Source organism: Ctenopharyngodon idella, chromosome 13 (assembly GCF_019924925.1).
Source record: "Ctenopharyngodon idella isolate HZGC_01 chromosome 13, HZGC01, whole genome shotgun sequence".
Taxonomy (NCBI): Eukaryota; Metazoa; Chordata; class Actinopteri; order Cypriniformes; family Xenocyprididae; genus Ctenopharyngodon; species Ctenopharyngodon idella.
The window spans coordinates 22,567,838-22,590,773 of record NC_067232.1 but is presented as its reverse complement, the minus strand read 5'-3'; the positions used below and the strand labels follow the sequence as shown (position 1 = coordinate 22,590,773).

General features: G+C 38.8%; 1 pseudogene; it reads right to left on the bottom strand.

Moving 5' to 3' along the window:
- The window catches only part of LOC127524471 (potassium channel subfamily K member 12-like), a 41,285-nt pseudogene extending 19,649 nt beyond the window's left edge, over positions 1–21,636 (bottom strand).
- Positions 21,637–22,936: the final 1,300 nt, after the last annotated feature.

The window sequence follows — 22,936 nt, the reverse complement described above, 5'->3', positions numbered from 1 at the left end:
CTGTAACATGAAGTGTTTTTCATAAGTGAAGTCCATCAGTGCAAACAGAGTGTGATGGAATACAATGAAATCAAAGGAGAGAGAGCGAGATAAGAGGGACAGCGAAGAGAGGTAATCATTCCTCTGCATTAGCAGAGCAGGTTATATTGATAGATGAGTTTGAGGAGAAAGAGAACATCGCTGAGGAGACAATGATGCATGATCCAATCAAAGTGCGCGGCTCACTGTGGTGTAACTGGAGCCAACTGCACTGATTACTACGCGAGGAGGGAAGACACGGGAGAAAGACGGAGTGCTGCAACGGGAATCCCCCAGGTTTACTGCCTGCAGTAGACACTACTGTCTCTTTGATAGACGTCAACAAGCTTTAAAGGAATAGTTCACACCAAAATAACTATATAAAGTCATTACTTACTCACACAATCAAAAAAATAATATTTAGGCCTGAATTTAAGATTCAACAGCCAAACATAAATACAGCAGAACAAAGATATTTATGAAATAAACAGTGCACTCGAATAAATGCTGGGTTAAAAACAACCCAAGTTGGGTTGAAAATAGACAAAACCAGCCATATAGTAGTTGGGCAGTTTTATTTAACTCAACAATTGTTTAAAAATTACTATATGGCTGGATTAAAATGAACCCAAAATAGGTTGGAAATTAAAAGTCAGACATATAATTACTAGAGGCAACAAAAGGTGAACATTTATTAACATTTATTAATAAAAAATTTAATAAATGTTTATTTAATTATTATTCATTAAACTTATTAATACGTGTTCATTTATCAAAACATACTTTGGGTTCATTTTAAGCAAGCAATACAGTAATTTTTAAACAATAGTTGAGGTGTATTAGGCTGCTGTCACTTTAAGAGCTGCAGGGATCCATTTTGTGTGAATTTTTCAGTTCAAGCGCAAGAAGAAGTGAAAGAGAACTCAATTCAGTATTCGCACTGTCTGAGATGTGGCTTTCTGCGTGCGTGCGTGCTTTGGATGTGTGCGCACACAAAACTTCTCACACTTCTTGCGCTTTAATATTTAAATTGGCGAAGCTTAAAAACACATGCAAAGGATAAACTTTGGTGAAGATGTAGCACTGGCCCGATCGGGACAGTGACAGTTCTGTCATCGTATCGTTCACACTAGCACTGAGCAATCCGTATTGTCGAGCCCTGCTATATTTTGTACATGTTTCATTTTGTTTTAGTATGTATTTTATTTTTTTACCCAGAGAAATACATTTGATTATGCAACAGACATTATACAACTCAATGCCTTCACACAGTTAATCAAAACCATTGGTATCTGCCTTTTTCACGCTATATCCGACATGCAGATGGTTTTAAATCGATCAAAAATTGGCTGATACACCTGTGCATCTCTACATATTATGATTGTTATATTTTTACAAGACAACAATACCGAGTAATACCGGACAAGACGGGATGACATCCATCCTAAAACCCTCAAGTAACACAGAGGAAGGAGAAACTGCGAAAATCTCGAACACGCCTCTGCTTGTGGGACTCCCAGGCGTGTCTTCTCCCGAGAGTCTCTAGAAATCAGTCTCTGTTCAGACAGGCGTGTAATAGGCTGAGCTCACATGACTACTGTATGTATTCTGCTCTATCACCTTCCTCCAACCAAACCCAATAGATCGTCACACAGGGCAAAAGGAGGAGATGGCCTGACTCATTTAAAACTGCTTCGTCAACTCATTTTGAGCTTTTTGCCCATGTGTCTTTTCAGAGTCTGATAAAATGTTCCAACAGTCCAACATTGTATCAGGCCAGCAACTGTTCCCATAGGGAATAAAAATCACAAATGAGATCTTCCTTATTCCTTATATCTCAATTGCTCCCACATGGCAGTAAGATTAAGTGGAGAGCTTCAGCAAAAGTGGAGAGTTTGAGAAAAAGATTCTTGCATGTGTTTCAGAAGAGATCTCAGCAATGTCTCAAACTGTGCTCATTTACCAAGATACCAAAGTCTGCAATCAAATAAATCTCACTATTCTGCCAAGCTGCTATCCACATCATTTTATATATATAACATTCGACTCATTTCTATTTTATTTTAGGAAAAAACATTGATGCACAAAATGAAACATAATTGAGAACTCCATTCTGTCTCCAAGAGGAGCCAGCAAAGCCAAGATTTATATACACTGCATTCGCCTCCACACACTGATAATTCATCATTCAGACAGTCATCTAAAACATTATTAAACACAGAACTGTAATGTCCCTTTGCCAAAAACAACAATACAAATCACTTGATTCATTTGTTTACTTTTATTTCTCCTAAGCAGGGTTGCCAGGTTTTCACAACAAAAGCCGCCCAATTGCTACTCAAAACTAGCCCAATTGCATTTCAGAGGGGGATCCCAAGGTAAAAATCGCATTCCGGGGGTAAAATCCGCATTTTTGAAAGGGTTCCCCTGGTAAAATTTGCATTCCAGGGGCTAAATATCATATTATTTGGGGTCGCTTCAACCCGTGGCAACAGTGTAAAAGTCAGAGATGTTCACAAGTCCCTGCGGTCAAGTCCAAGTCAAGTCTCAAGTCTTTGAGGTCCAAGTCAAGTTTCGAGTCTTTAGGGGTCCAAGTAAAGTCTCAAGTCAAGTCTTTCTTCTATTTTTATCAATATATTTTTTTCAGCTAATTAACAGTGTATTTAAATATCAAAACAGATTACTTTTACTTTAAAATTGTCTAATAAAGCACACAAAATACTACTTAAATCATTTCTATTACTTTCTAACTTTATACAAAATTATACCATCTAGAACCACTGCAAGGAAAAAAGTGCTGTGTATTTTGAGCTATATGAGTTGCCGTAGTTTGCTGTAGATCTCAAGCAATGCTGGAAAATGTAGTCTTCCGGTGAGCGCCGGCGGTAACAAAACCTATGTATAGACAAGCGTTACAGTAAACAACACAACGAACAACATTTCCATCTGTGTCTCGTTTGTGATAAGGCGATATAATAACGCACTGTGACTTAAACCGATCTGTGGAAATGAGTCATAAAATGCGCATGGAAGTGCTCGTTCAATCCAAATACAATTTAACATGGTAAATCTGGTTATTATATGCATTATCAAATACTTGGGCAAAAATAAAATAAAAATGAAAATGAAAAGGACCACAAGCAAGCCTCTGCACTGCAGCTGTGCAACACCGCAGCTTCCCTTCAGATTAATTGATTGCTTTTCAAATTAAATGACAAAGTTCATTGCAAGCCAAGGTAAGGCTTGGCTATATTGTTATTATTTGTTGCCAATTTAACAAGATTTCTAATGGGTGATGAATTCGCGTGCCTTCAGATGCGTCACACGCTCGATGGCTTGGTGTGTTTAGAGATGATTTGTGATATTCGCTGCTGCAGCACATATTTGGGAATGAATAGATAGTAAAATGTGGTGTTTCGTGCCATTGTGCGGGGTAGTAAATAGAGAACGTAATCGGGAATGTCACGCCAAAAGACTTGTATTTTTCACAAGTCTCTGTCTTCAAGTCCAAGTCAAGTCTCGAGTAAGTAGTTCATGAGTCCAAGTCAAGTCGCAAGTCGTTTATTTTTGCGACTTAAGTGCGACTCGAGTCCAAGTCGCAGACTCGAGTTTCCATCTCTGGTAAAAGTAGCCCAATTCCACGGGAAAACCGCAGACTTGGCAACACTGCTCCTAAGGAATTGTAGGAGAAACATCAGAGACAAATTTGATACGAGAATGAAACTAACCCTTTCATTCTCATGCTGTTCTCAAAACGAAACACAATAAACATCTTACAAACTGGGGTCCAGGTCCAGTGTAAAAATGGAAAAAGAAATCATAAAAAATAAGATTAAACTGAATAAATAAATAAAATTTTGATTAAAATAAATAAAACATACGAAACTAGTTATTATTTTATAATACTGCAGCATTTATTATAAATAATTTATCTGTGCACATCATTATCGTTTTAAATTCATGTTCCTCGCAATCTTTAATCCAAATAACTTCTCCTCTCTCTTGCAGTGACTTCTCTTCTCTGATGACGAGGGCGGGGCAACCTGTCACTCACATGAAATCCACCAATAGCAAACCACAACCATCCAATCAATTCCCCACAGACAAAATCAAGCCCCGCCCTACATTTGTTCTTGTTATATACGTTCATCACAATATAGGGAACAAAAATTGATTGCAATTTCCATTTCATGTCGACCAAATAAATAAATAACATCTAAACTAAATATTTTCCACATAATATTTAACACATATTTATAATATAAATTTTTTACTGTATAAACTGGCATAAAATGAAAGAAAAATTTATACAATTTTAGGATGGGGGTCTCTCTCGCACAAGGATAGTCATATTTGGGTGTCTGTGGCATCTGAAAGATTGAAAGCCCCTGTACTAGACTATACGTGACATCTAACGCTATCTCACGACCAATTTGTACGTATTTTACGAGGTGGCTAATTCGTACGACCTCACTCGTACAAATTCATACGATTTTTCTAAACCCCAGAGACGGGTAGGTTTAGGGGCGGGGTTAGGGATAGGTCATTTGTACGAATTCATACAAATTTGGCAACTTGTAAAATATGTACGATTTAGCAAAAAACGAGTTAGTGATGGGAAAGCTTTTCAAAGCTTTGAATCAATTGAACCAACTGATTCGCAAAATGATTCACTGTTTCGAAGCGTTCGAAACGCCACTCGCTGATGTCCCCTGCTGGTCACAACAGTGAAAATGCAACAAAAGCTCAGACCAAACATGCATAAAAACACCTTTTACAAACCCATTGCAAGTTTTATTGAAAATAAAATATATCAAATGCAACTAACTAATCATCTAATAAGATTAGACATGACGTATCTGTATAATATGTGTTATTTTATCAATTTTCAGGGCTTGTTTTGTTTATTCCATGGATGGTTCAGCTAAACAGGCCAATAAGAGACTATGATTTCTTTTAATTATACTAATGTCTAATACTAAAACATCTACAAATGTATAACACTGAACAGAGATCAGATAAAACCCGCAAACACATGTTCAATGGTTCGCCGCTTGATTCATGGATTCACAGATATCGCCCCCAGTGGTGAACCATTGAAATTTCTTAACGTTTTGAAACAGTTATGACTTAACGAAGCCTCGTTTACTGAAATCACGTGACTTTGGCATGATACACGCCTCGAACCACTGAATCGAAACAAAAGAATTCATAAAGGTTTCGAAGCTTCATGAAGCAGTGTTTCGAAATCACCCATCACTAGTACGTAATTTCGTACGAATTAGCTACCTCGTAAAATACGTACGAATTGCCATGAGATCGGGTTGTGACTTCTAATGATCCAGCTCTGCATATACAGTGGGTACGGAAAGTATTCAGACCCCCTTAAATTTTTCACTCTTTGTTATATTGCAGCCATTTGCTAAAATCATTTAAGTTCATTTTTTTTCCTCATTAATGTACACACAGCACCCCATATTGACAGAAAAACACAGAATTGTTGACATTTTTGCAGATTTATTAAAAAAGAAAAACTGAAATATCACATGGTCCTAAGTATTCAGACCCTTTGCTGTGACACTCATATATTTAACTCAGGTGCTGTCCATTTCTTCTGATCATCCTTGAGATGGTTCTACACCTTTATTTGAGTCCAGCTGTGTTTGATTATACTGATTGGACTTGATTAGGAAAGCCACACACCTGTCTATATAAGACCTTACAGCTCACAGTGCATGTCAGAGCAAATGAGAATCATGAGGTCAAAGGAACTGCCTGAAGAGCTCAGAGACAGAATTGTGGCAAGGCACAGATCTGGCCAAGGTTACAAAAAAATTTCTGCTGCACTTAAGGTTCCTAAGAGCACAGTGGCCTCCATAATCCTTAAATGGAAGACGTTTGGGACGACCAGAACCCTTCCTAGAGCTGGCCGTCCGGCCAAACTGAGCTATCGGGGGAGAAGAGCCTTGGTGAGAGAGGTAAAGAAGAACCCAAAGATCACTGTGGCTGAGCTCCAGAGATGCAGTCGGGAGATGGGAGAAAGTTGTAGAAAGTCAACCATCACTGCAGCCCTCCACCAGTCGGGGCTTTATGGCAGAGTGGCCCGACGGAAGCCTCTCCTCAGTGCAAGACACATGAAAGCCCGCATGGAGGACTCCAAGATGGTGAGAAATAAGATTCTCTGGTCTGATGAGACCAAGATAGAACTTTTTGGCCTTAATTCTAAGCGGTATGTGTGGAGAAAACCAGGCACTGCTCATCACCTGTCCAATACAGTCCCAACAGTGAAGCATGGTGGTGGCAGCATCATGCTGTGGGGGTGTTTTTCAGCTGCAGGGACAGGACGACTGGTTGCAATCGAGGGAAAGATGAATGCGGCCAAGTACAGGGATATCCTGGATGAAAACCTTCTCCAGAGTGCTCAGGACCTCAGACTGGGCCGAAGGTTTACCTTCCAACAAGACAATGACCCTAAGCACACAGCTAAAATAACAAAGGAGTGGCTTCACAACAACTCCGTGACTGTTCTTGAATGGCCCAGCCAGAGCCCTGACTTAAACCCAATTGAGCATCTCTGGAGAGACCTAAAAATGGCTGTCCACCAACGTTTACCATCCAACCGGACAGAACTGGAGAGGATCTGCAAGGAGGAATGGCAGAGGATCCCCAAATCCAGGTGTGAAAAACTTGTTGCATCTTTCCCAAAAAGATTTTTCTTTTTTAATAAATCTGCAAAAATGTCAACAATTCTGTGTTTTTCTGTCAATATGGGGTGCTGTGTGTACATTAATGAGGAAAAAAAATGAACTTAAATGATTTTAGCAAATGGCTGCAATATAACAAAGAGTGAAAAATTTAAGGGGGTCTGAATACTTTCCGTACCCACTGTAGTCATAAAGGCTGTTTAGTTGGTGTCTCCTTAATGAAATTAATGAAAAAGTTAAACAAAAACAGCCAAGTAAGGTTTATAATTGATAAACAGTGGTTCTATTAATAGTAGCAGACGTGTTCATGCGTGAAGCAGGATTCTCAGTTGTTAGTGTCTGGGCACTAATGAAGCTCTCCTGTCTTGCTGACATGAGTGATGAGTGATGGTTGTAGCCTGCAGAAACGTCTCCAGAGCTCGGCATCAGTTTCTAACAACGTTACTAACCGCCTGTCTTACACAAAGTTTCCTCTCACCCTGAGCTGAAGCTGCTCTGATACTTAAATTTTGCATGAAGACTAAAATACTTCTGCTCACAACCACGAACCGAAATAGAATAAATAGGTCAAATAAAGCACTCTGTGACTTTCATTCTGTCTAAATGAAATTGTGCATCTTAAAATTTGTGGTTGTCAATCAACATGCATCTTTTTTGTTTTTTTGTGGTGCACGAAAGTTATAAACATTTGAGCATGAGTCACAACATTTCCAATGTAAGTTCATTTATGCTGCCTCTGCACATTTTAAAATCACTATATGGCACTAATTTGTATCCTGAGTATGTTTTCCAACAAACAGAATTAGTAATAATTCAGATTATCATTATCGTTTGAGAAATAATTGATTGAATCAATGATACATCTGTGAATCAATTTTGTCCCCCATAAAAATGTCTGATTGTGACTCACTGTGTGTGAAATGGCAGAGGGTTTGGCTTAGATGAGGAGGAAGTGTTTGCGTCGTCCCTAGAAAACCCCCATCATGACAAAGCCAGAGCACCTCTCATTCACTGACTTTGAAGCTCTTCTGGAGGTGGGAGGTATATAGAGACTTCACACTGAGATGAAAGGAAGATGGAGACTGAGATGGAAGTACAATGCACAAACCACACATTAATTTAAGCTTAGTTGCTAAATAAAGTACACTTGCTAGACTGTGCTGCTTTTCAGAAGTCCTGCAGAGCCAGACTTTTGACTGCCAGCATGTAAATCGAACAGTCCAATATGTTTTATTTTACATGCCGTTTTGAGGCCAGTTAATCTGAAATAGTAGTTATGATAAAGCTCTGAGAAGACTTTGTTTTAAAGGGGTCATGAACTGCATTATTTTATCATTTTATAATGTTTCCTGGGGTGCACTTATAATGTTAGTATGACTTTTACACCAAAAATTGTCATAATTTAGAAATAAAAGACATTTTTCCTACCCTGATTTTAGCCCTCTGATTTGAACGCTCTGTTTTAAGGGGCGTGTCTGCTGTGAGACTTCAGTGTTAACGCCCACTGCTGTGATTGGCTGACATCTTTGCATATGAAATAGCTAAGTATTACTCTCTTGAAAACTTTTAGAGTGTTTTTACTAGTACAGATCTCAAGGTTAACTAATCGTGAAACGTGTTGATTATCACATTATATTTAGATCGTGGCATGAAAGGTTGCAGTGATGAACATTGTAGCCGATCACAGACATGTCGTTGAGCTCATGAAAGCAGTGATCTCGTCAATTTTTGCACACTAACAAATGCTTTCATCATAACTAACAGTGCAGACATGATGTAACTAAGAGATTCGTTGATTCTAACACGTGCACTGTTTGATTGACAGCTCCAGAGATTGTAAAGGGAGCGTTCTTTGATTGCTTTCTATATATAATTTAATCACCGTTTAAATAACAGATTATTTTCATCCTACTAAGAGAAACAATATGAAGTTGAGCGTTTAGTCACTGGTTTGATTTACTGACAAACGATTTTGAGACAAAGAATGTCTGACTGTGTAACTACATGAATCATTACACATCAGAAATCACTGGTCACTGGTGATATTGATTAGACATGTACACATAATCCGTACATATCAAACGATCTGTAACAAAGCAATAGTGACACAGTAAAAACTTTTAACTCACGTAAGTGTGTTGCGCTGTTCCTGTCGGATCCAATATAGAAGGCACAGCATCGGTTTTTAATTACAGGCTCTCTACAAAATCCAGTGTTTTTCCACAACCTGGCACATTTTGCACTCTTCAAAAGCATGTTTATTGCTTAGCTGCTCGATCCAGCGTTAGCATTACGTCTGTTAAGATCAGTGGGCGGGGCTACTGAACTTTAGGGTTTGTGATGTCACAAATATCTCCCTTTGCTTTAAACTTTGAGTGTTGTAACTTTGCATATGTTGTTTATACTCAAACAGCAACATTACACACTAACTAAAGTTAAAAAAGTCAAATCATAATCAAGGACCGCTTTCTACACATTCAAAAATAAGTGCTGTTTCTCATAAACTAGGCCTAAACAATATAGTTCTGTTGGTGGACATCAAGCTTAAAGTATCTATAGCCAGGGACGCATCAAGCTAACTTCACAAAACTAGTAGCGGTGTTGTCTCCTCGTGTCGGCTGCGTCTGGACCAAAAAGCTGCATTTGAACACAGAGCACAGGCTACAGACAACTGCAAACTAGCACGTGCATTCTGTGCCTGCGTTTAAGGAATTAACTGTCAGGTATCAGTAGTCTACATTTCCTCATTCAAAAGGAGAAAGGATATATGAGATATACACAGATATACGAAACGTAAACAAAGCAGAGCTTGCTTACCATTTTGAATATCAGTTATGTTGATAACTTTCATCTTTTTAAAGGATTAGTTCACTTCAGAATTCAAGTTTCCTTATAATTTACTCACCCCCATGTCATCCAAGATGTCCATGTCTTTCTTTCTTCAGTCGAAAAGAAATGAAGTATCCAGGATTTTTCTCCATATAGTGGACTTCACTGGGGTTCAACGGGTTGAAGGTTCAAATGTCAGTTTCAGTGCAGCTTCAAAGAGCTCTACATGATCCCAGATGAGGAATAAGAGTCTTATCTAGAGAAACCATCGGCCATTTTATAAAAAAATAAAAATGTATATACTTTTTAACCACAAATGCTCGTCTTGCACTGCTCTGCGATGCGCCACGCATTACGTAATCACGTTGGAAAGGTCATGGAAATCTAACAAAGTGAACGTGCAAAGACTAAGTCAAATGGCCTTTTAAAACAACAATGTCGGACGATTTTGAAGTTGGAGGAGAAAATGAGATGGAGTTTTTCGCCCTACCACGATACTTCCGCCTACGTCACATGTGACCTTTCTAACGTGATTACGTAATGCGTGGCGCATCGCAGAGCAGTGCAAGATGAGCATTTGTGGTTAAAAAGTATATACAATTTTATTTTCTTTAGAAAATGGCCGATGGTTTCTCTAGATAAGACTCTTATTCCTCGTCTGGGATCATGTAGAGCTCTTTGAAGCTGCACTGAAACTGACATTTGGACCTTCAACCCGTTGAACCCCAGTGAAGTCCACTATAAGGAGAATAATCCTGGAATGTTTTCCTCAAAAACCTTCATTTCTTTTTGACTGAAGCTACATTCCATCTACATTCTGCCTTAAGAACAAATGGTGCAACCAAATTAAGTACAGAGAAAGTTACAAACTAGCTAGTAGTTACTAAGCCTCTAGTGTGGATTTTACGTTCCAAATCAATTAGGAACTTACAAATGGCTCGTGCAACCCTGCCCCAATCCTGATGGTTTTGAGCTAGTGGAAATAACAAGAATATACGAGGAGGATAGAATTTAAGCCTGAACGAGAATGGCTACACCCCATTCGCTTCAGTTTTCATCTGCGAAGGCAACCACTGATTCTCCGTATGCAAGGTTGCATGAAGCATACAGTGACAGTACTGCTGAATACATTACTCTGAGTTGAAAGAACTACAAAGTGCATGGCTATTGATTATTCACTGCAGATAGAAAGTGTAAAACAGGAGCCAAGGGCTGTAGGAAGCAAATACACAATAACCAGGGGGCTGCCTCGAAGGGGTACTTGCTCTTTAGTGACCTATAACAGGGTAAATGTTATCCAGGACATGTGGGCATCAGCACATTTGGTTTTTGGGACATGAGCCCCACAGCAAACCGCAAGCCTGAGGGTTGGTCCTGAATGCAGAAGTCCAGCAGGGATTTGGCTTGGCCGCACACCTCCTCGCAGCCTGGTACCCGTGAGAGTGTCAACACTAGAGGGTGTTTATTGGTCTTCAGAGGACTTATGCTGGGGAAATGCCAATGGAAAAGTGAAGTCTCTGCAGAGAGCAAGGAAATGTTGTCTTGGCAAGGCAAAAGCCCGCTGTGAGATTCTACGAAAGGTCATGGGGTCAAGCAAGGTGCCAGAGGCTGTTGCTGCCAAATAAAAATAGCATTTGCTGTACTATTTTACATTTATGTGTCTTGTAGTTCTATTCTGGGTATAAAGTATTAAGGTCCATTCATGCAAGGATGATAAAGATATAGTTTTAAAGGATTAGTTCACTTCAGAATTAAAATTTCCTGATAATTTTATCACCCCCATGTCATCCAAGATGTTTATGTCTTTCTTTCTTCAGTCGAAATGGTTTTTGAGGTAAACATTCCAGGATTTTTCTCCATATAGTGGACTTCACTGGGGTTCAACGGGTTGAAGGTTCAAATGTCAGTTTCAGTGCAGCTTCAAAGAGCTCTACACGATCCCAGACGAGGAATAAGAGTCTTATCTAGAGAAACGATCGGTAATTTTCTAAAAAAAAATAAAAATTTATATACGTTTTAACCACAAATGCTCGTCTTGCACTGCTCTGCGATGCGCCACGCATTACGTAATCACGTTGGAAAGGTCACGTGTGACGTAGACAGAAGTAGCGTCATAGGGCAAAAAACTCCATCTCATTTTCTCCTCCATCTTCAAAATCGTCCGACATTGTTGTTTTACCTTTTTTTGTAAAGGCCATTTGACTTAGTCTTTGCACGTTCGCTTTGTAAACACTGGATCGGTACTTCTGTCTACGTCACGCGTGACCTTTCCAACGTGATTACGTAATGCGTGGCGCATCTCAGAGCAGAGCAAGATGAGCATTTGTTGTTAAAAAGTATATAATTTTTATTTTTTTTAGAAAATGGCTGATAATTTATCTAGATAAGACTCTTATTCCTCGTCTGGGATCATGTAGAGCTCTTTGAAGCTGCACTGAAACTGACATTTGGACCTTCAACCCGTTGAACCCCAGTGAAGTCCACTATATGGAGAAAAATCCTGGAATGTTTTACTTTATTTTCGACTGAAGAAATAAAGACATAAACGTCTCGGATGACATGGGGGTGAGTAAATTATCAGGAAATTTTAATTCTGAAGTGAACTAATCCTTTAAAAAACATTCTAAATGAAATAGAAAAGCAGAGTCCACACCACAACTATGACGATAATATCAATTTCAGAACAATTTTTTCGATAAAAACATTAACAGCCAATCAGAATCCATCCTGCTCGAGCGTTAAGATTGCATTTGATATCAGTCTTAGGGAAAAAAATATGTGTATGCTTTTCAACAGTAAACAAATGCACTAGCTCACCACTAGTTCAAATATTCTTCCTCGTGCTTTTCCTTACTTTCCTCTGTGGAACACAAAAGAATGTTCTCAAGTCTTTTCCATACAATGAAAGCGGACAGTGATTTATACTGCCAAGTTTAAAAGAGAAAAACAAAAGCACATAGTCCTTACGCTACATCCTAAATCTAAAGTCACATGTTAGTTTTAAGCAAGTTACAGATTGAATACCATTATTTACTGAAAATACCCTCAGCCACAGCTCTCACATTTAATGTATACATTTGCAAGTTCAAATTTGGCCCAATAACCGATTGTGACACAATATGTGCTGAGATTTGAGATCTATGGTGACAAATAAGTCCTTTATCAGCTTCCATTGTACTTTTGTAATCAATAGAAGAAGCCATTTGAATTGGGAACAACTACATTAGCAAAAATGTCATCTGAAATCTTTTTCTAATCGCCCAAGAAGACTAATTATTACGAAGAGAAAATCATGCATTTGGTGACTTACCTATAGTGGACACCACTGTCCCAACAAAATAAAACGCCCCAGTAAAATCCCATCTGGGTCGAAGAGCATCGACCCGAACTCCAGCAGCAATCGCAGCCTCGTACTCTTTCAGGAAGGAGCTCAGATCCTGCAAACTGATATTGAACGTGTCGCTAAAGTTCAGGAGGGTCCGGTTCCAGCGCCCGTGCGCTCGCAGCTCGGACGGGCTCTCGATGGCGGAAAAGACCGCAGCGCCGCACAGCAGGTACACGATGATGAGCACGGCGAGCAGCAGAAAGCGCCCATTGTCTTCGTTAATGTGAAGGGAGCGGCAGCCCTGCAGTCGCAGCGCCGGCATCATCCAGATTTCAGCACCACCGGCGCAGTGGACCAATCCAATGACATGGATCCTCTAGACCTGCTTCTCGAGGACACTCCAAGACCTCCTAAGACAACGTTAATGACGGGAAAAATACGTATCAAACACGCCAGATAAGTTTTAGAAAAGAGAAAGCCTTCATTTAAGACGCTTACCAGCTTAATTTATCCATTTGCCATTGTTTCAATGACACGAATCCTCTCGCGCTCCTGCTTTCGGACGCTCCAGTCTTCTAGGATATTGCACAAATGTGTATCAAACAAGTAAGATAAGTTTTGAACTCAAATGAACTTTCCAAGTCTAAACTCTTTATTTGGCTTTCTTCTGTTTAAGAAAAACACCATATTTGGCATGTAACAACATTTATAAATAATATTGTCGCATGACAAATAACCTGCCCAAATCTTCTTTAAGGTAAATTTCCATTAAATACACCACTTGTGGATCCAGATTTAGTTGGTTAAATAACTAGACTCACCCTCGTGCTCATTAAAGTAGTTCTACGTCCATCCCCGTCTCCATCCCATGGATTGTTTATCCACATAAATCCACCTATAAAGTGTTCAGTTGCAGGCTGAAATCCTCAGCCGATGAAATTCCAAGACTCCTTGGTTTTAATGCAGGGATGCAGCAGTGTGTTCTCCTGCTTTTTCCATGATGCGGATGAAGCATCCAGCTCATCCTTTGGGTCGCTGCGCAAAATCTCTCGTCCCGTGAATCACATTAATTTATGCTTCAGTGAAGGACACAGCGGGGTAAATGCAAATAAAGACATTTAGCGACCATATGAGGGAGATTTTTTGCACTTTTTTGTAAGGCAGATCTCGTCTATTCGCTGTGGGATGTTTGATGCCCGCAGTCCTAATGAGGCTGATCTGCTTCAGATCAAATCTGTGCGTACTAGATTAATACTACGATGATTTACTCTACAGTAATAGGCTACTGTGGACAGCTATAGTGCTTGTTACTTTACTAGCTTGACGTTTAACAAAGTTAGATTTAATCTATAGCCAATGAACGTTTGAAATATACATAAAACATATTTTCTTTAAAAGGCAGATAGGCTTAGGCTACGTCCCCTTATCGCTATAGCAAGAAAATACTATATTTTCCCGTTATTTGACACATAATGTTATTTTCTACTTAAAGTGTCTTTTAGAAGGATATAAAAATCCCCTTTATTCCGTCTTAATGCTTGAATTAAACAACAAGCAATCTTTTCTATCTTATTTCATCTTTGTTTTTCCTGAAGACGCTGAAGAGCGCGCGCTGCACTTTTTCCCGCTCTTTTTCCACAAACAGCTCTCGTGATCGGATGGGACCGCCAAAAACATCTACGATGAGGTAAAAATTGTCGACAATAACGCGATAATGATTCCATTCCTCCTCAGTAAGTCCATGTCGCGCCCCTAGCGCGCGCGTTGCCTTGCCACAGACTCCGCACAAATCACGAGGAAGCGATGCGGCACGCGCTACTACAACTGCCGCGCGCCCTATTAGAGCTGCTCGAGCGCACCGCGGAAACTGTAAGAGGTGGGTCTGTTATTTCTGACAATTAATCGATGGCATAATTACCTGTGGCCAGCATCGCCACTGCCAAGTGTGAGTCCCAAGACAGTAATAGATGAGTCTGACTGCAATGAAATGTTTAAAGCGTTTCATGCAATAACTGCAAGATAATCAGGTCTTTCCTGAAATTTCAGGTCATACTCTACATTACAGTTATGCTACAGGGTAAAGTAACGAATTACTGATTAATCCATCTACTTAAAGGAATAGTGCACTCATATAAGAATCATTGGTAACACTTTAGTTTAGTCCAGTTCTCACTATTAACTATTTGGTTACTAGCATGCTAGGTTTATTAGTACTTATAAATATGAATGCCTTATCCTGCATGACCATATTCTACATCCCTTAATCCTACCAAATACTTAAACTTAACAACTACCTTACTAACTATTAATAAGCAGTAATTAGAAGTTTATTGAGGCAAAGTCTTAGTTAATAGTTAATAGTGAGATTTGGACCCTAAAGCTCATTTACTCACCATATGTTCATACAAACACTAATGACTTTTTCTTCTGTGAAACAAAAATGAGGTGTTTAGCAGAATTGTATGTTGCTTTAAGCATCTGCCCAATGAATAAATAAAGACAACATTGTACAGTTTAATAAACCATTCCAACAATTTATGTACAGATGCAGTAGTTAACAGATGGAAAGACAAAGGTTAAAAACAATCACTTGCAAGAAGGAGAAGGTCGCCCTGGAAAAAGAGTGATTGAGATTACAAATCTCTTCTATCACTACTGTGTCCTTGGGAAAAAACACTTAACCCCATTTTGCTCCAGGGGAGACATGATACTTGATTCATCAGCTTACTCAGACTGACTTCCCTTTCTTCTGGAGCTTCACTTGTGATATATTCTATAGAAGGGCCCTTTGATTGAATACATGAAATTAGAGTTAATCATAGCATTAAATAACATCAATCAAATGTTAACCATAGCAGGGTAATATGAACGCAATATTTCACTCAGGCTGATATGAAGATGAATTATGGATTTTGAAATTGTTTTATGCTAGACTCTCAGAAAAAAAGGTACAAAAGCTGTTACTGCGGTGGTACCCTTTCAAAAGGTACACATTTGTACATAAAGAGTGCAAATTAGTACTTGTTATATTAGTATAATATTAGTTTTATTGGTACCAAAAGTGTACATATTAGTACCTAAATGGTACATTTTAGAACTTTTTAAAGGGTATCGCCCCAGTGACAGCTATTCTATCTATCTATCTATCTATCTATCTATCTATCTATCTATCTATCTATCTATCCCCTGTCGACCATTTGTTCCCTCATTTTTTCCCTTTGTATCTGAACCCTTAGTTTTCTTTTTTTCCGTGTCGTCATACCTAGTTGTGGATTTCTAGCTCCCGAGTTTTCCTGTTGGATTTATTAAAATACTATTTATTTTGTACTCATTTGTCTTTGAGTGTTTATTACAGCCAGCGTTTGCGACACTTATGAAGTGTCTGATCACATTTTTTTGGCCATAAATATGTTTCTTACACTGTTTTGTCGGTGCTATGATAAATGCTGAATGCGTAAATGTAATTGAATAATATATGGCTGTTTTCCCTGTTGTTTAAAGGGGTCCTTGATTATGATTTAACTTTTTTAACTTTAGTTAGTGTGTAATGTTGCTGTTTGAGCATAAACAACATCTGCAAAGTTACGACACTCAAAGTTCAATGCGAAGGGAGATATTTTCAGAATCGCTTTTTAAGGACTACAACAAACGGCTGGTAGGGACTACAATGAGCTTCTTCCCGGGTTGGTGACATCACTAACCCTAAAATTTAAACCCCGCCCCCTAGAACACGCAACAAAGGGGTAAGGCCATGTTGGGCTGCTTTAGAGAAGAGGAAGAGTTGTTGTAGTAGAGTGTTGTTGACATGCCGTCATTTTACGCCGGACTGCTTCAGAAACGAGGGTCAATTCAACGCTGGATTTGCACAAAAGATTAACATGACGGCACATGCTAGTGGATGAGTTGAATCAACTCCACAGCAACTACATCAATTTATCCACTAACCATTCAGAAACGTCCTAAAAGTTGTAACTTCTTCCTGAGTCTCTCCATCAGTGTCGACTCCGGTTTGAACAATGTAAGGCTGAAAAATTTCATCATTTTGGCTGCGTGAGATTCTCCAGCTTTGTTGGTGTTGAGCGACCAAAGCGCGAGCTGTTAAAGCTCCGCCCTCTTCTGGAAAGGGGGCCGGGAGCAGCAGCTCATTTGCATTTAAAGGGACACACACAAAACGGCGTGTTTTTGCTCACACCCAAATAGGGGCAAATTTGACAAGCATAATTTCATGTTCACTTAAACTCATGTTCATTTGGTACTAATTTCGTCACTGCATGCATCAATATTGTCATGCATAGGCCTATACTGTATATTTCGGCTTGGCTGGGAACACACTGATGAGAAAAGAGGAGACCAAATCTGTCGCTCTACTCTATTGATGCTGCTTAGGCAGCACAGGCAGAGAACATATGGTTGCATCTATCTTGTCAAGATTCACCCTGAAAGTTGCTTTTTATAATTACCTGAGCGATTAAATGACAGTGCGTCTCTGAGGGCTGACAGCAGTGGAGGGGCTGAGATAGATCTGTGGAGACTTTGGCATTGGGAAAGTCTATCGATCCAGTGTCATTCTGCAAAGAACAGACGGCAGAGTCAGCTCTCATCTACAGATACAGTATGCTCACTTATTAGCACACACACATACAGTATATGCATTTATCTGACTGAGCAAACTCGCTGCAAATCTGAAGATGTGAATTGGTGTGCAAGGACATAATTAGCCTACTGACGTATTTAGCCTTTGCTATTTTGTGCAATAGTTTGACATACTCACTTTTAAGGCCCGTTCACATCAAGATCAATAACTAAGGATAATCATAACAATAACTATATAGCGTCCACATTGACGAACAATAGCTCTGTTTATGATAAGCGCGTGCTGTTTTGTCGTCTGTCGCTTTAAATGCTCAAGCTCTTTTAAAGCAAGGTTGATTCTGATTGGCTGTCAAAGTTTTTAACATTCATCAGTTGAAAAAAAAAAACGTTCTGAAAGTCGTTTCTCTGTGCTGCTATCGTTATAGTTGTGGTGTGGAGTCTGCTATTCTTTATATTTAGAACGATTTTTAGGGGTTCAAGCACGTAGCGCCGAAACCCTATTGTAATTGTTAAATTTTCAGCATTCATTTCAGCAAGGATCAGCATTCTCCCCTAAAAGTGATCGAGCAGACCAAACCGTAAGTTGTAGAAACTTTGAGGGCTGGTAGTACTCATACCGCCTACAACGTCACCAAGGCTTGGCCCGATCGGCCTGACGGGGGCGCTACAGCGGTCAAAAGTACGAAAGGGCTCATAACTCCTGAACCGTTAGGCCCAGGCTTAAGTGTCTTATATCGCTGGAATCCTTTTCTCAAGACGGACAAGATGTTCGAATTCGCGCAACATTTTCGGGTATTTTGGGTTTTTTGAAAAACCTACTTTTGCGAACTAGTCCTAGGTTTTTGACCCGATCGGAACCAAACCAGTGCAGAAATATTCTCTGGAGTCTGAATATCAATAATTATCGAAATTTTGGTTCACGGTCGCTAAGGGGGTGCCAAAACGTACGATGTGGGCGGAGCCACTTCTACTAAAATGGCTATAACTCGAGAAAGAAATGAGATATTTGCACCAAACTCGGTTTGCGTGTGTAGTGGCTCAATCTTTGGTCATGATAAAAAAATCACGTTGATTGGACTAGTGGCGCTATAACTTGAAAAAACCATGAAAACAGCTGTAACTACGCAACTGTTAGTCCAATCGACTTGAAATTTGGCATGCAGTGTCTTGGTCCAAGGGGGCATGATAGTCTATGAGGACATTGGCGTATCTCAAAAAACATGGCCGCCATCGGCCAATGAAGTTTGAGTGCCTATTAGACAAGGTTAACGGAGGCTGACCGGAACAAAACTCGGTGGGCATGTTCGACTCATGGTCCTAGAAGTCTGTAAGAATTTTGAAAGAAATCGGCCACTAGTTGGCGCTAACGAGTTTTACGCCTCAGTAATCACTTGGTGTTTCACAGATTCACACAATATGCATATCATTTGATAGATCTCCTCATGCTGAACAACTTTGCCTCAAGAACCAATGCTGTCAATCAAATCGTTCATTAATTATTCACGAATAGCTTAAAAACATACTTTTGCGAACTAGTCCTAGGTTTTTCGCCCGATCGGACCAAAACCAGCACAGGACAATTCTCTGGACTCTCTAGATCAATAATTATCAAAAAAAAAAAATATGACTTTAAAGAAGCATGCCAACTTTTATGGACCATGGGTGGCGCTATAACTGTTAAAAAGCTTTTAAAAACGTATGTTTTTAATGGTTTTGGATGAAAATATATAGAACTCTGGGTGTGGTTGACTTATTTTCACGAGAGTCACGTCTTTAGGCTCCTGAAACCTTGCTGAGTCCATCGATACCAGACTTGCCAGGTTTTACCTTATAGTTTGTGCAACGTTGTGATTTAGCGCTTAAAAAACTTTTGCGAATATCTTCGAAACCGTTAGTCCGATCGAGACGAAACCACTGTAGGAAACACGGAACCTAAGTTGGTTTACAAAAAATTGCCTGTATTGGCTGTAAGTGGTATTTCCATCTATGATCGAAGTGCTTACATGCTATAATAAAATATAAATATAATACCTTTTTATGCATGTGCTTAAAGGCCTTAAAGTGCTTGAACCCCGATGATTGCTGCTTGCAGCTATATTTACAATTATATCTTTATCATTATAATTATTTTTAGCAAACAAATCCCAATGACAACAAACAAAGTAAAAAGTCGATCTCTGAACATCACCACACAAATAACAGTGATGATGACAAAAACAAAAACAGTTATTTATCGCGGGCTTTTAGCGCCCTCTTCAGGAGAGAGCCGTGCAGCGCCGTCAAATTGGTGCATGTCTTCGGTAAAATACAGGTTTGTGTATGTTTTATTTTATCTAAAAATTCATTATTGTTCTGTATATCATTTAATTTTATGCAAAGCAACATACAAGGGCGCGATGTGAGTCACCTAAAGGAGTGTCGCGTCGGTCTTTTCACGTAATGGAAACGCATAAAATGTTATGATTTTATTCAAAAAGATACAGAATAAATACTTAGGATGTTAAAATATGTTCTCAGAATTGTACACTGATTATTTATGGACAGGTTATGGAGTCAGTCACAGCATTTTTCGGCTACGAGTGAAACGCAGGCGGCGGTCTGAAGTTATCAGTTCCCCCGCCGAACACGAGTCATCTCCAGCACGAGATCCAGCGCCGTTACGGTGGAAACAGAACAACAGAGACTGGTCCATTACACTTGAATTCCTTTTAAATGTTTAATTTTTACTTCTAATATCTGTTAAACGAGCTTAAATGTAAGCAACATGTATTAAAAAAACTATATAAAATATGCTATACTATAACATATGGTCGAAAATAAAGGAATTATCATGCAAATCATTAGTATTAAAAAAAAGAAATAGAGGATTTAAGTTAATCCGTAAACATTAATTCATTATGCAGGGTTAAATAAACAAATTTGATGGTTAAAATTAACCCAACATGTGTTCTGGCCTATATTTACCCAGCCCTGTTTTTTAGAGTGAAATCAGCAACATTGTTCAATTTGAAAATGTTTGTTTAGGCAAATGAGTCTAACATGTGGTTTAATGAAGATTCACATTGAGAGTTACTAAAAAATGTGAAGTAGTTCTCTTCATTTCAGTAGTTTCACTTCATTTCATTTCAGTACAAAGTGAACATAGTATTATTGAGCTAATTATAACAGAAACAGTTGGGATTCACTTTGCTCAGTGTCATCAACAGCATCTCTCATTAAGGGATTAATTAGTCATATTCACAGTAAAACTTTTCACTTAAATGACACAGTTTGATATCAGATTATCAATCAGTTATATTGGCTGAAACATATGTTGATAACCAATTAGTTCCCTCCAGGGATCAATATCTTGTAGTTGTAGTGCACAGCGTTCCTTTACACCAGTAAACGCCTACGAAATTATCCATTGGATGGGGAACACAACTCATTATCTTATGGCTGTAATATAATTGCCAGTTTTGGCAGAAATCCATTGTTGATTGTGTCCTTTCCATGGGTCCTCATTTTGTAAATGTGTGAGAGAAACGATCTCTGAGGATTTAATTAATTGGACCACTGACCATCTCAACATCAAGAACAGAGGAGGAGGATAGTAAAAGCATCATAACACTCCTTGTCCCTTTCCTCTAATCTGAATCAATGGTGGCATTTACAGTAGTTTGGTGGATCAGAGATGGTGTTTGATACTAATTTTTATTAATTTTATGAAGAAACTAATAAAGAAGTAGCTCATGTGCTTATAAAGTTTCGCATGATGCCCTTATTTACATCTGTTTTCTGAGTATTGTTCTTTTTTATTCAATACACATTGAAAAGTTTAGCATGTAGGTGAAACTACAGAAAATGCTGTTTACTTCACCTCAGTTAGGATAGTAAAATTGAACAATGATTACCTGTTTTATCCTTTTTGTACAAAATTGCCATGGGTTTGCTCCGCTGGCTGTACATAACCACAAAAGAGCAATAATCATCATTATCAGGTAATAAGCTGAGGTTTCATTATTGTAGTGAATGACTCTGTGTAAATGATACTCACTGCAGGAAAACACAGAGCTGTGATCATAGACCGTCCTCTGCAATAAATCAACACTGTGCAAACCATATCATATCTTTCATAAAGAAGTCATATTGGGAAAGCAATAAAAAAGATGGAAACAAAGAAAAAATTCCAGTACTTACATCAGACTTTCATTTCCAGGTAGCACGGCAAGAGCAGTTTAAAGATGTAGAACATTTCACGGTAATTCAACGTACTTTATATGGGTAAAATAGAGAAAAAAAAGTAGTTTGAAATCATTTAGGAATATAATAATAATAAAAATAATAAACATTTAAATTAAAAATGTATTCTCTTCTACAGTGATCTATGAAACAGGTGCCTTTTTCATTTCGTAAAGTAAAATACTGTAAAAACGTTCTGACGAAAGATGTCTTTATGTGTTTATAAAAATGAATTGTGCCAACTCGAGATGCTGAAATATTCTGAACTTTTATGCTACTGCTCTTCCTGTTTTGTTATGGCCTCCCATCATGGCATTCAATGATTGCTCGCAATGAGCAAATTATAAAAAAAAAACTTGTTATTTTCACATTCCCTATTAAAAAAACCTTCAAAATGATGTATGATTTGTTGAAATCTGACAAAATATGACTGAGCTACACCTGTTTGAAGTCGATAGAGCAAAAGTCAATTCTGAGAAAAATCGAGTTGAAGTTTTTCTGAAGGTTCCAAAACAAAATCATCTAGCAACCATAGAGAAATCCCTGGTAATAACACCAAATTTGGCACAAACCAAGTCAAAGCCCATATCTATAGGAAAATCTATATATTCAACTTTTTTTTTTCCATGATTCCACAATTGACCCTTTGCCAGGGGTTTGATTGACAAGCGATCTAAGCAATCATGACGCCGAATCCGCCATTTTGTACGACAAAGCAGTCAGGAGTTAGAGGATTAACCTCGGTGGACTTGAACTTGAAAAATGGTGTGTACTGACATCTTTCCGCATTTGAAACGACATTCCTTCTGATGTTCATTCATGTTTATTTGATGCTATAAATTAACTAGTAGGAAGAGATGATCGGTTCACGAGCCGCTTGAGCTGAGGCACTACAGCGATCTGTCACGACACATTAAAGAGCCACAAAACGGTTTTTATTGTTCGAATTTCTTAAAAAATTACACAGTTTGAAAGCTGGGACTTTGTTTAATATCATAAGTAACCTGCTCTTGTCTTGTCTGTTGACGTGTTGTCAGTGTCCTCTTTGCTCCGCGACGTATTTTTCACTCTGTGTGGCGTGACGGCGCCATGGCTTGTCAGACAAAGCAACAGTAACTAAGGGGGGCGGGTCTTTGCGAAGGGTCAATTGTTTAACATTGAGATACATATTAAGACCTACTGTACCACACGGATCTAACATAATGTTACACATCAGATGTCCAACAGTTAACCAAACATTCACTAA